This window comes from Anabrus simplex, chromosome 1, assembly GCF_040414725.1.
Source record: "Anabrus simplex isolate iqAnaSimp1 chromosome 1, ASM4041472v1, whole genome shotgun sequence".
NCBI lineage: Eukaryota > Metazoa > Arthropoda > Insecta > Orthoptera > Tettigoniidae > Anabrus > Anabrus simplex.
The window spans coordinates 1,351,401,332-1,351,417,614 of NC_090265.1; positions in this window are offsets into that span (position 1 = coordinate 1,351,401,332).

The following is a 16,283-nucleotide window of genomic DNA, read 5'->3' on the forward strand; positions in this document are numbered from 1 at the left end:
CAAGTGACGAAGAACCCGATACGACCCAAGAGACAGATCTCATGAACTTTGCTGATAGGTAAGAAAGGTAGGTATCCCTCAATATGGACCTAAAGGGTTCAATACATACATACATACATACATACATACATACATACATACATACATACATACATACATACATACATACATACATTATCATTATAGACTGTTATGCCTTTCAGCGTTCAGTCTGCAAGCCTCTGAGAATTTACTAAACGTCGCCACAATCCTCGATTTTCAACTAGTGCTGTGGCCTCATTTAGTTCTATACCTCTTATCTTTAAATCGTTAGAAACAGAGTCTAACCATCGTCGTTTTGGTCTCCCTCTACTTCTCTTACCCTCCGTAACAGAGTCCATTATTCTCCTAGGTAACCTATCCTCCTCCATTCGCCTCACATGACCCCACCACCGAAGCCGGTTTATGCGTACAGCTTCATCCATCGAGTTCATTCCTAAATTAGCCTTTATCTCCTCATTCCGAGTGCCCTCCTGCCATTGTTCCCACCTGTTTGTACCAGCAATCATTCTTGCTACTTTCATGTCTGTTACTTCTAACTTATGAATAAGATATCCTGAGTCCACCCAGCTTTCGCTCCCGTAAAGCAAAGTTGGTCTGAAAACAGACCGATGTAAAGATAGTTTCGTCTGGGAGCTGACTTCCTTCTTACAGAATACTGCTGATCGCAACTGCGAGCTCACTGCATTAGCTTTACTACACCTTGATTCAATCTCGCTTACTATATTACCATCCGGGGAAAAAACACAACCTAAATACTTGAAATTATCGACCTGTTCTAGCTTTGTATCACCAATCTGACATTCAGTTCTCTTGAATTTCTTACCTACTGACATCAATTTTGTCTTCGAGGGGCTAATTTTCATACCATACTCATTGCACCTATTTTCAAGTTCCAAGATGTTAGACTGCAGGCTTTCGGCACAGTCTGCCATTAAGACCAAGTCGTCAGCATAGGCCAAACTATTTACTACATTTCCACCTAACTGAATCCCTCCCTGCCATTGTATACCTTTCAGCATATGATCCATGTAAACTACAAACAGCAAAGGCGAAAGATTACAGTCTTGTCTAACTCCTGTAAGTACCCTGAACCAAGAACTCATTCTACCATCAATTCTCACTGAAGCCCGATTGTCAACATAAATGCCTTTGATTGATTTTAATAATCTACCTTTAAGTCCATAGTCCGATTTTTTGTAATATTTTGTACAAACTACCGGAAATTCGAATGTACTGTATATTTAAAGATTGGAAAATTAAGATGTTTTCTGTGCCATTAGGTGTAGGACTAGTGTTTTCTTTTGTATTTTAGGTAAATCAATTCATACCTTAGTTATGTCAATTAATCATGTCCTAGGCTATTTGTTAAATAAATTTTGTATTAAATTCACACTTATCTGTACAGATTTACTATAATTCATGTATATAACTAAGCAAGATTCAATAAAGCACATAACCAGGAGGCCGATAACTCTTGCACTCACCTTCAACTCCTCAAATCTAATTGTACACACCTTCCTTACACAAGAAATCTCCTCATCCCACCAGCATCTCTTGGTCATAGAGAGAGATTACCCTCTAGGTGGATCGCCTTACCCTCCCAGGCAACGAATGACAACATGATACCACATGCTATGGTTAGGGTTCGAAACACGGTCGCCTAATTGAGATAACTTTAGATCATCATGCCCCAAAGAATTAGTGTTATTGACCTTAATGATTTTATCAGTGATTGAATTCATAACCGTTACTTGATAGGAAATGTAAATATTGCAGACCTTCGTAAAACTGGCAACTGTACTATCTCAGTCTTACGTCGCAGTCGAAATGAAGTGTCGCATAAATTAGAAATAATCCTTTACTGAGATTAATTGTACGCACTCTTCGTCACAATACGGTGCTAATATGTACTAACTAGTCCTCATTCGTTGATGTACAAAGTATGGTTAAATGTGGTACAATTCATTATTAGATAGATTTGATGAAGCGTACGCAGTTGAGTTTCAGGACGAACAACCTTTATACGTTTCTTTGGTATTCTGTTCATAATAGATCATTTTCGTTTCAGGAACATATTCGTTATATTTAAAGCCTTTACTCTGTTTGTGCAATATCGGTACGTGTACATTTCAATGAAAGTCTTTTTAAATGCAAATAATGTGGATTTTGAAAACTCGTTCATCGTGTTTACGTACATGACAATGATTCTCAGGCTGATTTCGATTGTACTGGCCGAACTCACTGGTGCAGTTCTGTTGACTTGTATTAATATACAGTTCAAAATGCTTGAGTAATATATTTTAGTACATATAGGTTGGAAATTTCAAAACTGCAAGTAGAGAATTGTGGATCCAGTTAGTCCACTTACAGAGGCTTGAAGACTGCGTATTGCAAGACAAAATGGTCCACAGAAGAAATGTATTTATGCTTGTTGAGATCGTAGAATGTAAATAGTTTTGGAGAATATAGGATACAAAAAAGTTTTCTGAACATCCCACTTTAGTACTCACTCATCCAATGAAAAAACGTCCTGCTTCACTCCTGTAGGCCTTACCGTTGTCAGAGTGTGGTTATCTTAAGGTGACACTCCAGAGATAACAATCGATATTTGGTCATTTAGGTGAAGTTTTTTTATGACTGTCATTGAAAGGATTGAGCTTCTTTCTTTCTTGTCACGAAGTTATTCCGCTGAATGTCAAGAATTTGTCACTGTAATAATGCTTTATTTGGCAACTAGCAAATGTACCCGTGCTTCGCTACGGTCATTGTATACGGATATCGAAGTAAATTACTGTACATGAAGTGAATAAGATTTTTTAATGTCTCTTGGCGTTATCCGATAAACAACATAGGGAGGTCTGCAGACGTTATTTCCAATATAAAGTGCGAGATGCGGAGTTGTGATGATAACGACAGGTCCACTTGTCTACCACAATTCACTATGCGTAACGTCAGTCACATTTTGATGGGTAAATTGGTTTATAGGGGGCACCCTTGCAATGGGGCATCTATGTCTAATGATAAAATTAATCATGTAAAAGTGTTTTGAAAAAATGCACCCTCTCTTGCCGTCTGGTAGGCAAATCGAGAAGGGAATTATTCATTACAATGGTACCCAGGAGTTAGAGGAGGACCCCATTCCTACTGCTGGTTAAAACTGATGTAGGGAGTACTGATTACAACAGCAGACGCCCTCCTGCTGACAGTCACTACTGATTTGTAAAGTATTAATTACAACGTCGCTACACATCGACTTCAATGAATAAATGTAAATCGACATACGGAAGTATATCCATGTTCACCTTCATTTGCAAAATAACTGCTGCTAAACAGTGCATCATATCGAAAAGCGGATTGTACGATAAGACGCCTCTGGCCTCATTTAGCGATCTAAATAGCTGGCCCTATGATATTTCCTCTATCTCATCTATTTTAAGATAAGATTGTTCTATAACGTTGAATAGGGTGAAATTTGTGTAAGGTTTTCAGAGAGTGAATTACTTTTCAGATACTTATGCGACAGCTTCATACATAGAATTTGGCTCACATATGGCTACTGTGTGGGCCAATATTCATATAGAATTTGATGATCCCATCTTTCCTATAAGTGAATCAAACCATCAATTATACGTGTACAAAGTTCAAAATTTAGGTAAATCCAGAAATAGAGCCAAATTTAACGTATAAGGGATAGAGATACGACAAAATGTCATAGGACCAAAGTTGTAGATCACTCCAAATTGAATTGAGATTGTGCCATCCGTTTTGTGATACGATTACCGTTTGTCCACCAAATAACTTGAATGGAAGGTCTACATCGTCATTAAAATTGCCTCCATATTTCGATATATTTCGGGGGTAAAAAATAATTTTTTAACATCTCGTGAATTTTCCGTCGGTTACAGGCTAATAGCTATAATTTTGCCAAATTTAATTTTTCTAACTCGTCTGGGAGATTGTGCCGCCATCTTGATATGGGGGAAGGGGTTAAAAATTACGACTTTCAGGAAACTTTTAAGCCCATGAAACATAAAGGTTATCGTTCTGAATAAATATCACCGACTGTGTTCTTATGCAGATTTGAAACTCCCAGCCTGTCCCCCTCAGAGAATTTTGAGAATTTTAGTTTTTTCTGGGGATCCGAAACCATCAGCTTCTCTTGTAGCAAGTTTTAAGTTTCTAAGATGCCTAGAATGATCTCATTAATTCACGTCTGTTTTCATTTTTATGCCTTCATTTATATATGTATAGTACAGTATACATAATCGCTCCAAACTGACTTCCATTTATTAATATGGATTATACTTTACCCGCTTCTCTAGGGATTCTAGGGGTGTGTTACTCCCACAGTATGTTTTCCAGGTAGTAAGTCATACTTGAAAGTCATACGGGAACATACACACGTCCATTATCTCGGTCATTTTTGACAATTTATTTTTTCACACTTTCTCACCCCTATGCCAAAGGGGGCTGAGTTGGACTTTAAAAATCCGGAATGTTACTATTCATCACAGCGACCCGAAAAACTATAGATTAGGCACTATATTCGATCCTAAAGGGGGTTAAACTTTGAGTTTTAGAATATCGGGAGTCTCATTATTAACTCAGCGACCCCGCAAACTATGCATCGACACTATTTTCTGTTGTTGCTATATATCACCCCCCCCCAATCGCCCCCCACCAGGAAAAGGGCTGAACTTGTACATCAAAAAATTCCGGAGTGTTACTATTCATTTCAGCGAGCCCGAAAAGTATGAAATCGACACTACTTTCGATTATTTTAATATCTCAAACCCCTCGCTCCCCCCCCCCCCCCGCTCCTAAGGGTTCCTGGCCTGTCTTACCCCAACGTGGTTTGTCTCCTGATAATAAAAATCCGGAGTGTAGAATTCACCTCGGTGACCCCGAAAACTATGTATTCGACACTATTTTCGTTTAATTTATATATATCACTCCCTCCTAGCCCCACCAACCCAAAGGGGGATGAACTTGGACTTTAAAAATCCAGACTGTCACTATTCATCTCAGCGATGCCGAAAAGTATGGATTCGACACTATTTTCGTTAATTTATATATCTGACTCCCTCGCCCCCCCCCCGCCCCTAATGGTTCCTGGGCTGTTTTACCCCCACGTGATTTGTCTCCTGACATTAAGAATCCGGAGTGTATTATTTATTTCGGCGACCCCGAAAACTATGTATTCAATACTATTTTCGTTGAATTTTATATATCATTCCCGCCTCGCCCCCCCCCCCCACCCAAAAGGGAGCTGAACTTTGACTTTTAAAAATCGGGAGTGTCACTATTCATCTCAGCGACCCCGAAAACTGTGGATTCGACACATTTTTCGATTATTTTTATAACTTGCCCCCCCTGACCTCCCACCCCTAGGGGAGCTACGGATGGGTTACCCCACAGTGCTCGTCTCGAGATAGTAATTTACAAGTATACCAAGTTTGGTTGAAATTGCTCCAGTGGTTTAGAAGGAGATGTGTCATTTACACACATCCATCCATTTTTATATATAGTAAGATTGTCATTTTACATTTAAATCGCATTTTTCTCCCATAATATTGTGCTAAATGTAACAAAATTTGTATGGTATATTATAACCATTCTTCTGATTCCGAACCAATCTTGAATACATTATTAAATTTTACTATACATAACATTTAAGTCAGTTGAAATCTTGAGTAAAACATACGTACAGTCGATTTATGGTTAGGTATATCGATAATTCAAAGTAACTTGCTCGATTGAGTGATAACTTAAAGTAAACATTCAATGTGTAAAAGTTGACAAGGTCAGAACCCCGTGGTATCTAATAAATGTATTCCTAATTGGCCTTCACTTCGAGGACAATTTATACAACGCAGGTCATGGACTGGATTAAATATTATGAATTATACGTGTCATATTTGCCTTCACTTTCGTTAGTTGTTCAGTATCTACTTACTACGAATATTTACAAATGATTGAGAGTTCTTTAGAAAACTATCGACTCGTATTGAGTTGGAGAAACAACGATATGAATTATTGGGCGCATTCCATTGTTAATTGGCCATTTTCGCTCGTGAGATCAGTTACGTCAAAGAGAATGTTCCTCGATTCTCAGAAGTACTATAAAGAGAGATTAATTTGCCAAGATTATTCTCAATAAAAACACACAGCTATATTATTGTAGCAATGAATTGGGTTTTGTTTTATATGGGAACAATATAAAGAAAATGAGAATGAACATCGCTTGTCACGAAAGAAAAGAAATCTAACTGCAGTGCAGTCGAATCTGATAATCGTATGCCAATAATTAAAGTAAACCTTAAAAGTAGAAACTATAGTTCTTTACAGGAAGACATAAAAGGCGTATTGGCATCAGAATAGTGAGATATTTATTTCGGTGTATAATATTGTACTATTTGAATTATATAATTTGCAGATTACTCTATGGCGGCTCAGATGGATAATTATGATGTTAAAGTTCCGCAAATGTAATGATGCAGGCCTAAACTGGGATGGAGTCCAGGAAGGTCTTGAAAATGGTAATATGAAGGAATGACAATGTTCCGAGGACCTGGATGATGGAATTATATCTTCAAGAACTCACCAGATAAGATGAGTACAAAAGACTTGTCCTTTATTTGTCCTATTATATTGTACATTGTGTAGTTACATATCTCCTTTCACGTTTATGAGCGTAGTACATAAATACATAAATACATAAAGCAACGTGAGCGATAATGTAGAATCATTTATATGCATTTTATAATGTCGATAGACGCTCTAATTCTCCTAAATGATGACATGATTGGAATTCGAATTTATGATGTGCTAATTTCATCTAGTATCGAGTGCACATTTATAGGTTGTAATATGGGAATTTCAGTAACATTTAGCTATCATTTCCGTGATACGGTTTCTGTTCGATGAAATAAATTTGCTAATATTTTCATGAATAAGTTTTATTGGACGTATTTAAAATGTATTTATTATGTGGTGAAGTGTAAGGAATTTTCCTTTATGAATCAACTATTTCATATGACCTGACCGAGTCTTCATAAAAGAAACGTTTCATTAAACCACATGGATACAGTTTATAAAATTCACATGTGTTTAGAATTGAGAATAATTGTCTTCGATAGTTATGAGCTTGTATATTTGAATGAAGGATTGTAATAAACACTATACGTATGAAGTTATATGGTTTGTTGAATGTTAGGGTCGTCGACTTGATTGATTATGATATGGTATGCGATTGTTATGTTGGAATATTTCTTGGGAAGTAGGCGTTACATATAAAGTAATGTTGTCTTCGAGAAATCCTAAGAATGTTGGTATTGGAATGTAGTAAAGTAGAGGTTCATCATGAGAATTTCAATGTGATACGGCAGAATAGACAATTAATTAAGAATTTCTAACTCTACCGTGAGGGTACTGTTTTCCGAAGAATGTTTTCGAGATGGACATGTGAATGATCGTCATTTATATTAATATGTTACATGAGTATGAGACAGGCATTGAGTTATATGAATTATAACAGATACATATGGGATGAATTTCTAAGTATTTAATGTTACCCAGTAAGATATTTAAGTTGCACTTTGATTAAGAAAAAAAGGCAGGGTCATACTACCCAATGTACAACATACTTATTTTCTAGAGTAACTGCAGTGTCAGTGCATGTGTCTTGTAGATGCTAGCAGAATTTCAGAAATCCAGAGAAGAGACCGTCGACGAATCGAGATGTTGGTGTGTCTTGATAATTTCAATTCATGATTGTTCATCATAGTAGCATGTAGATTCGAACACCCATTTTTTGTTTATGTGCAGCAGTTTGAGGACACCATAATTAGGTTGTTCTTCTGCTTTAATACTTCTTCAATTTATTATCCGTGGTTAGCTGCAGAGTAATTATGAGTGTTCTTTAATTTTTATTTTTTATTTCCACGACGTTGCATGTATCTATTTTAGTTAACGCTCAAATTGTTGATTAGGTCGTTATTTTATGCGACGGTTGTAAATGATATTAATGGGATACTAAAAGGCAAGTTTTTGGCCAAAATGGACGTAGACATGAACGAACGAACGAACATTTTTTTTATTTTAGGCGGATGAGATAAATAATTTAAGATGATTATACCATTAATTGCATTTTAAGCCTTCAGCAACTTTCGTATTAACAATGCCAGTTCATTGGCCTACCTTTATTCATATTACTGGATTTACGTTATTTATCTTTAACATCAGATAGGTTTGCCATTATTGTAAAAGAAGAGTAACATTGTAGTGCCATATGAGCGGAAGAGCACAAAAAAGTTTTATGTAAGGTTTAAAATGTACGTCACTTATTGTACGCAATGTCTACTATTTATCCACCCACGTTACAAGATTGTAGTTGATTATTGTTTATTATATTATTATCGATGTTTGATTTCATTAAATCGAAACATCGAAATGACCTAGATTTTCAGTATTTCATTTGTAAATATGTTTGCTATTAGCCTGAGGTAGTTTTAAGCTATAATCTGCAATGATGGCAATATTAACGTGCTGATGATTATTATGAACTGTAACAGGTGCTTAATTGAACATTCACGCCCATGAGTGGAATCTTATGTATCACCGTTGAGCAATGCCAAGGCATATTTACAATATATCTTCGAACCCCATTATTATACATTTGCGCAAATACGGTTACAGTTTACTTTTTGGATTCTAATCCTCGAACATGAAGGGTTAAATATGTATCACAGATATATTGAGAAACCTACGTATGGAATTTTTGATTGCAGATTTTTTGAAGTAGTGGGGATTTTTAAGTCCAAAATTCAAGAACATGAAAATTACACAAATTTTAGTACGATATATCCCCTTTTAGAAATTATGTGCAGAAAAATCGATGCGTAGTGCTTTTGAAAGAAGTATTATCTATCTAATTACGTATTTACAGTAACATGTTCATTATATTTCATGAAAGAATGTAATTTAAGTTTCAAAAAATATTTTGGAAAAACTATTATGTATATGAAAGAAATGTTCGTGATATCTCTACTTTTATGTAGGTGACATTCCCACAAAGTTTCGTGAAAGTGCATGCATTAGGAAAAAAATATCTTTCTATTTCCTTAAAATCTTTATAACGTAGAACACGAAGGCCAAGCCTTGCGTTGTTGGTCAATATAACCACATCTGTATTCAGCCTTATGTACTAACAGAACATCAAATTCAAATGACAGGAATCATAGCAGTTAAATATTTAACAACGTTAAGGAAAAATTCGTGTCATGTACTGAACAGTCACGTGAAAGTCGATTATAACAAGCAGGAAAATATCCAGGTTTGATCGTTTCTACATCTCTTTAATTTCAAAATGACTCTCAACAGGGAAAATAGCTCGACGGGCATGGAATCATTTTAGAACACGGGGCATAGGCAAATCTCGTTTTGCTATTACTGGTGATGAGCGCTACCTTTGAATATTAATTTAATGGAATCCCATGATAATGCCAGAAGATAGAAGTCAGCTTTCCACCTCTCCAATGAGACTGTTTGTACCCACTTGAATAATGCTAGTGAACATTTACAAATGGGCTCAACGGACTCCCCATGGGTGGGATACAGTGTTGTCTATTGGAGAATGTCGCATATCATTGAAGCGAGGCAATTGGAGACTTGTATAGTGGGAGCCAGCAAATGCAGTACTTTTCAGATATTGTGCTAGACGTTTGCAGCAACGTGGCGGTTTGTGGGTGTACGTGGATGATATTAAGTGGGTTCATCTCTAATAATGTCGTTCAGGGCGGACTAAGTGCTAAATGCAGAGGAACGACGTTCTCCCTCTAATAGTCGAATTGCTTTGCCAGAATTTCAAAGATTTTCTTTTTCCCGTTTTCGCTAGTAGTGTAACGTCTCACGAAAACATGGAAGAATTTCGGTGACGCACCAGAGATTTCTTACTGGAATATAATTCTCATGTCCATTTTTCACTGAAATCTTCCTTTGTCGTGCTGGTACCGTCTGAACGAAGTGGTTCGTCTGTTTTCCAGGCATAAAAATGATAGAAAAGAAAGGGATAAATTGAAATGAGCTTTTTACGGACGTCCTGAACGACTATACGGTCCGAAAGACTTGCGCTCAATAACGAGTGATGAGTGGTACAAAGTCCAAAATTCAAGAACGTGAAAATTACACACATTTTTGTACGATATATCCCCTTTTATAAATTATGTGCAGAAAGATCGATGCGTAGTGCTTTTGTCTAATTACGTATTTACAGTAACATGTTCATTATATTTCATGAAAGAATGGAATTAAAGTTTCAGCCCTGAAGAGTATGCTTCACAACTTAGTGATAGATACGCAAACACGGTTTCAATCATGTATCAGAGCAGAGGGATTTGGACCCAGTAGTATTTTCGAAATTGTTGAGGAAATCTACTGAGAAACCAGCGGTTTGATTTTGTACAAATATTTTTCGTTCTTCAATTGTTCTGCAAGAATTAATATTTTATGCTAACATGCATAGTCTTGTTATGGAAGGTGTAATAACTAATTCGAATTATGCTTTTCTTTTACATACTTTCCAACTCCATGGTTAATGTACATTCGGACTCTGAACATCAAAAAGTTCCATTACATGCTATAACAGACTTCATGGTTGCTAGAATACGGAAACCTCCTAAATGGGTATTTCATTCCGTCTGAGTGAGCAGTAAACGTAGGAGACGAATAAGAAAGATTCGCGTTGAACACAACAAGAAGGAATTAGCGGACGGACGGTTGGTGGGTTGGACAGGTGAAGAAAAAGAAATAAACCGCTGAGACAAGGCCCCAATCCGGAAGTCCAATGGCCCCTATCACACTACACTGGATCTGGATTAGCTCAATCGATTAGGTGATTGTACTAGAGGGTGCAAGCTGAGAGATGGAGAAAGGAAACATTGATCTTGTAACGTTTTGTGGAACAGCATCCTACACGCGAGGGCGTATATTTATCAACTATACTTCTTACTTCTTTCTTATTGGCAGAAACACAATTCCTTCGCTTGCCAGCTCTCTCGTAGCAGAGCCAAGTATCGCTTATTGACAGCTATAATGGAATGAACCACTACCAACTGTACAACGGTTTTGACGATGCAAACTCGATAGCATTCACCTCTACAGAAATAGTCGATATTATTGAGGGTCTTTTTGCAGCTGTCGCTAGCCTTGTACGCAAGGGTTGTCATCATAAACCCGTCGAATATATGATATCTGCCTGATAATCTTACTGTGACGGATTCTGTGCTTGTAATTGAAGGGTATAGGAACGGCAAGGCCTTCTTAGATATTCCAGTATTCCACACAATTCCTATACTCAGCTGGAATTAATGTTAGGAAATGAAGGAAAAAATAATTTCAAGGTAGTTACCAACGTATCTGTGAGCTTGAGCTCTGAAGATAGTGGGTATGAATCCCGCAGTCGGCAGCTCCGAAGGTGGTTTGATATTTCCTTAGCAGACATATGCTGGGGTTATTCCATAATTAAGGCCTCGGTTGCTTGAATATTCGTTTTCAAATAAAAATAATTTAAATATTTCCCATCAGCAAACTTTTCAAAAGAGGAAAACATCTGTCCACGAGGAACATTTCCCTCAAAATGACCGTTTGAATTCGACAATACTTAATCGTTGGTCTATTGTAAGTGATACCCTCGTTTATCTCCTGGTGGTCACTGTACTCTAGCCTTACGAGTAGGAAGCTAAGACGTCATTTTACCTCAAGGTATGTTTCTTGTTCAATACGTCTGTGTGTTTCGAAATAGACAGAAAGATCAGCAGATTAATCAGAGATGATTGAGGACTAATACGGTAGAAGAAGTAAATAAATCAAAGCACAACAAGAGATTGACAAGGGCAAAATAACAAAATAGAGAGAAAGATTAAAATAAATGTGAGGAAAGGTGGGGAAAGAGGGAGAAGAGAAAGGAAAAAAATCGTGTGTGTCTGGAGGTTGGAGATGGGAAGACGGACAAACTACTATTAATTTTAAGAAATGAAAGTAATAGTACAAATAAGAATTAACACTGTAGCAGGCGCACGCTGATTATGAAAGTATGTCATACAGCCTTGATTAAACCATCTAATGATGAGGAGTGTATCAGTTTGGAAGAACCTGAAACGAAATAATGACAGAGAATGACATTGGAGATAATTATCTACTGTACCGGAAACACCTCTATGGCCGGGCGAGTTGGCCGTGCGGTTAGGGCTGTGAGCTCGCATTCGGGAGATAGTGAGTTCGGACCCCACTGTCGGCAGCCCTGAAGATGGTTTTCCGTGGTGTCCCATTTTCACACCAGACAAATGCTGGGGCTGTACATTAATTAAGGCAACAGCCACTTCCTTCCTAATCCTTGTACTTTCCTGTCCCATCGTCGCCATAAGACCTAGCAAGAAAAGAAAAAAAAACACCGCTATGCGAAAGCAAGTTCGATGTATGAGAGTTTTAAACTTCGCACGCGGTGAAGGATAGGCCAGCCCGCCGATCTCGGCTGACGTACACAGCAGTGCAGTGGCCGCCTCGGACCGGCCTTGCTGAGGGAGAATGACAATGTAGGGTAATGTTCCGATCCATCTGTAAAAAGTCTATTTGGCTTTAAGATACAATTATTTTTGCACCACCAACGTTCAGGTTATACTAACAGCTGCAAACTATAAAATTATTGAGCAAATCTACCAAGTACTTGAGGAGTTGGGATAGAGGTGGATAATACCCACGTTTCGAGATGCTTCATTGGCTCCAGCTATAAAAGCACGGTGATCTAGGCTACAGGGAGACAGTAATACTCCACCATCTCTGCGATAAGGGTGAAGGGTGGAGCTCTACAAGTGCGACAGACCGAAGCTATGTCCAGCCGGGATTCGGTATTTCGGTGAGACGACACTCTGACTCTCTAGTGCTCGGTTCCGGTGGAACATAGTATTTGTCTTCAAGTGCCATATTAAGACTTGTGTTTTCTTTACAAACAGTGGCGTTCCAAAGGAACACACAATTCTTCCACGTGTTAAATTGCTCCAAGTGTTGTAATTCCTCCAACTTGTGTTTTCATAACAGACTGTGGGACAGTAGAATATTTCCGAGTGCCAATTTGAACTTGTGTTTTCTAAACAAACTGTGGAAACATAGAATATTAATGTCATATTTTCTTCTCTTGGAGTTCCGAGAGAATATAACATTTTCAGTGTCGAATTTAAGCTTATAGATTCTACTTCGTAATAATTATTCACAGACAGTGTTAAACATTCTTCAAGTGCAGTTAAACATTAATAATTGTTTATAGACAGCGTTGAACAGTCCTCGAATGCACTTAAACTTCAAGAATTATTTACAGGCGCTGTTGAATATTCTCCGAGTATCATTAAACTTGTTTAATATATAACAAACAAGCTAATATGTCCTGAACTTGCGCTAACTATAAATATTACGTTCAGATTTGTGTTCCAATCATAAAAATGACGAAGCAAGTCAGTTAGGAACTATCATAATACAAGTTAGCGACCTAATGGAATATTTTAGCGAAAAGAATAATGAAATGGGCGGACGATTACTCTATTCTCTCGGTATATCAATCAGGATTTAGGAAAAGAATGAGAACTACTGACAATGTATTTATAATCAAAACGTTAATGGATAAGTACATAAGAAAGAAAGGTGGTAGACTATACATTGCAGCAATAGACCTACAAAAAGCTTTTGATTCAGTCAGCAGACGGGCTGTCGTTGTGAAGCTGGCCGGAATAGGAATGTCAATGAAAATGATTAAAGCCATAGAAGAACTATATGCCGAAGTAATATGTTCAGTTAAAGTCAAAGAAGATGTAATGATAGGAAAGATACACTCGAACATTGGACTTAAGCAAGGATGTAAACTATCACCAATACTGTTTTTGCTCTTTATTAATGACGTAATAGAATGCTTAGCAAAAGAGAATAATACTAGCCCTTGCTTACACAATAAAGAGATCCCCGGTCTAGTCTTCGCAGACGACATCCTGCTGCTCTCACTAACAACAGCAGGTATGCGAAGTAACCTCAAAAAATTGGTGGAATACTGTAATACATGGAATTTGAAAATAAATACCAAAAAAACAAAAGTAATGGTTTGCAAAAGAGGTAATAAATTAAAAAGAAATGAAAGGCGATGGCTGTTGGATGGTGTTGAATTGGAAGTTGTAAATAAATTAGAATATTTAGGAATAATATTAACAAAGAATGGGTTGTGGAAGGAACAGATACGCCATGCAAAAATAAAAGGTGTGGCCGCCCTATCAAGTATAAAGGCCTTAGAAAAGAAGATGCCTAATTTGCAATACAAAGTACATAAAAATGTTTTTAATGCACTTGTGGTATCAAAAGCACTGTATGGGGTTGAAATATGGGGTATAGAAGTTGATAAAAAAGAACTAGATATCATAAGTAACAAATTTTGTAAAATAATAATGGGCCTACCAGAATGTGCAGCAAATAGTGGAGTGAGAACTATATGTGGAGATATCAACATCCAAGCAGACATAAGTAAGAAAATAGTAAAATATTGGTTAAGATTAAAAAGAGGAGAGGGGAGGGAAATATTAAATCTAGCCTACCAGCACCAGATGAGACACTTGGATGAGAATTATTGGTTATCGAAAGTAAAAGGTATGCTAGACAAAATAGGAATGGGGCTATATTGGGATAAGGAGATGAACGGTAAAGAAAACAGCTTCATTAAAATACTAACGATTAGGGTAAAGGACATAGACAAACAGACGATCAGAGCAGAATGTGAAACCAAAAAAACACTAGTAGAATTCTGTGGCATTATCCAATATATGTCAATAAGAAAAAATAGAATCACAAATAGGGAACTAAGAGGTGTGTTGTGGTGGCTTTTGGGTTTATACAAAAATAAGGGAATAAGTGAGAACCATAACGTAAATCAGTGTGTATTTTGTGACGACATTATGGGAGAAGCTCATTTACTGAGAACATGTAAGGGAACGGAGGCACTGAGAACTAAATACCTTGGAGATGAATATAAATTAAAAATAGAAAGAGAGAAAGAATTTTATACAATAACCAAACTGTTAAATAGAGAATGGATCACTCCAGGAAAACTAGCTAAATTTTTCTGTATTCTAAGAAGCATGTGGAAGAAAGAAAGCAAAATGAGATTTGTAATAACAGAAAGTAATAACAGTACAGGTAAATGATAGTAAATGTAATATACATGAGCACGATGATGACTGTACAACAAGAGACCTCGGAATGCTATAGTTATAAGTTTAGGACTATGTTTCTCTTGTAGTTGTTCAGTGTCCATTTATATTAGATATTGTATATTGCTAAGTAACAGATTTAATTCAGCAACATGCTAACAGTAATGAGTTCCTTTCAATGAGCTCATTTAAGAAATTAAAATGAGATTAGCAATAACTCAAAGTAACACCAGTGTTAGTAAATGATAGTAAATGTAATGTAGATGAGCACGAGGATAGATAAGTAATTTGTAACTATAAGTATTATAAGAGGAATGAGAGGTAGTATGGAAATAGAAAAATGTAAGAAGCAAAACATAATGGCAATGTGTTTGTTAGCCTGTTTTTAGTTTGCTTTGGGATTGTTAGTTTGTCTTGACTGCTGCAGTGTATTAAACCAGAGAAAACAAGTTGTCAACCAGTCAGCGAAATATGAGCCGAGTATGGATTCCGTCTCGGCAGTGGAATACAGGTGAGGCAGCCTACATGTTGAGCTAGGTCATCCGCACACATGTGGGCTGTCACATGAAGGAGTGGAGAGGAAACAATATTGACAACTTAAGGGGTCTACGAGGTTTCGATTTCGGAGCCTCATGAGACGGGTCTGGTCGTGACATCCCTGGGAAGGGTGGTAGAAGTTCCTCACCAGGGGGGATGTCGTAACCAGACAGATTTAGGTTAGATGTAGTATATATTCAATGTAAATTTGTCATTTTGATTCTAACTTTTCTTTTAATGTTATAACGTAATATTTCTAATTAGTAGATTTAGTTCATTAATATGTTAGCAGTAATGTGTTCCTTATAATGAGGTTGTTTGTTAGCCTGTTTTTAGTTTGCTCTGGGATTGTTAGTTGGTTTTGGCTGCTGTAGTATAGTAGAGTTGGGAGAGGAGGAGATAGGCCCACCTATCTCAAGCATAGTGTTGACTCAGTACTTCTGCACGTGTAGATCAGAGTAAGGTGTG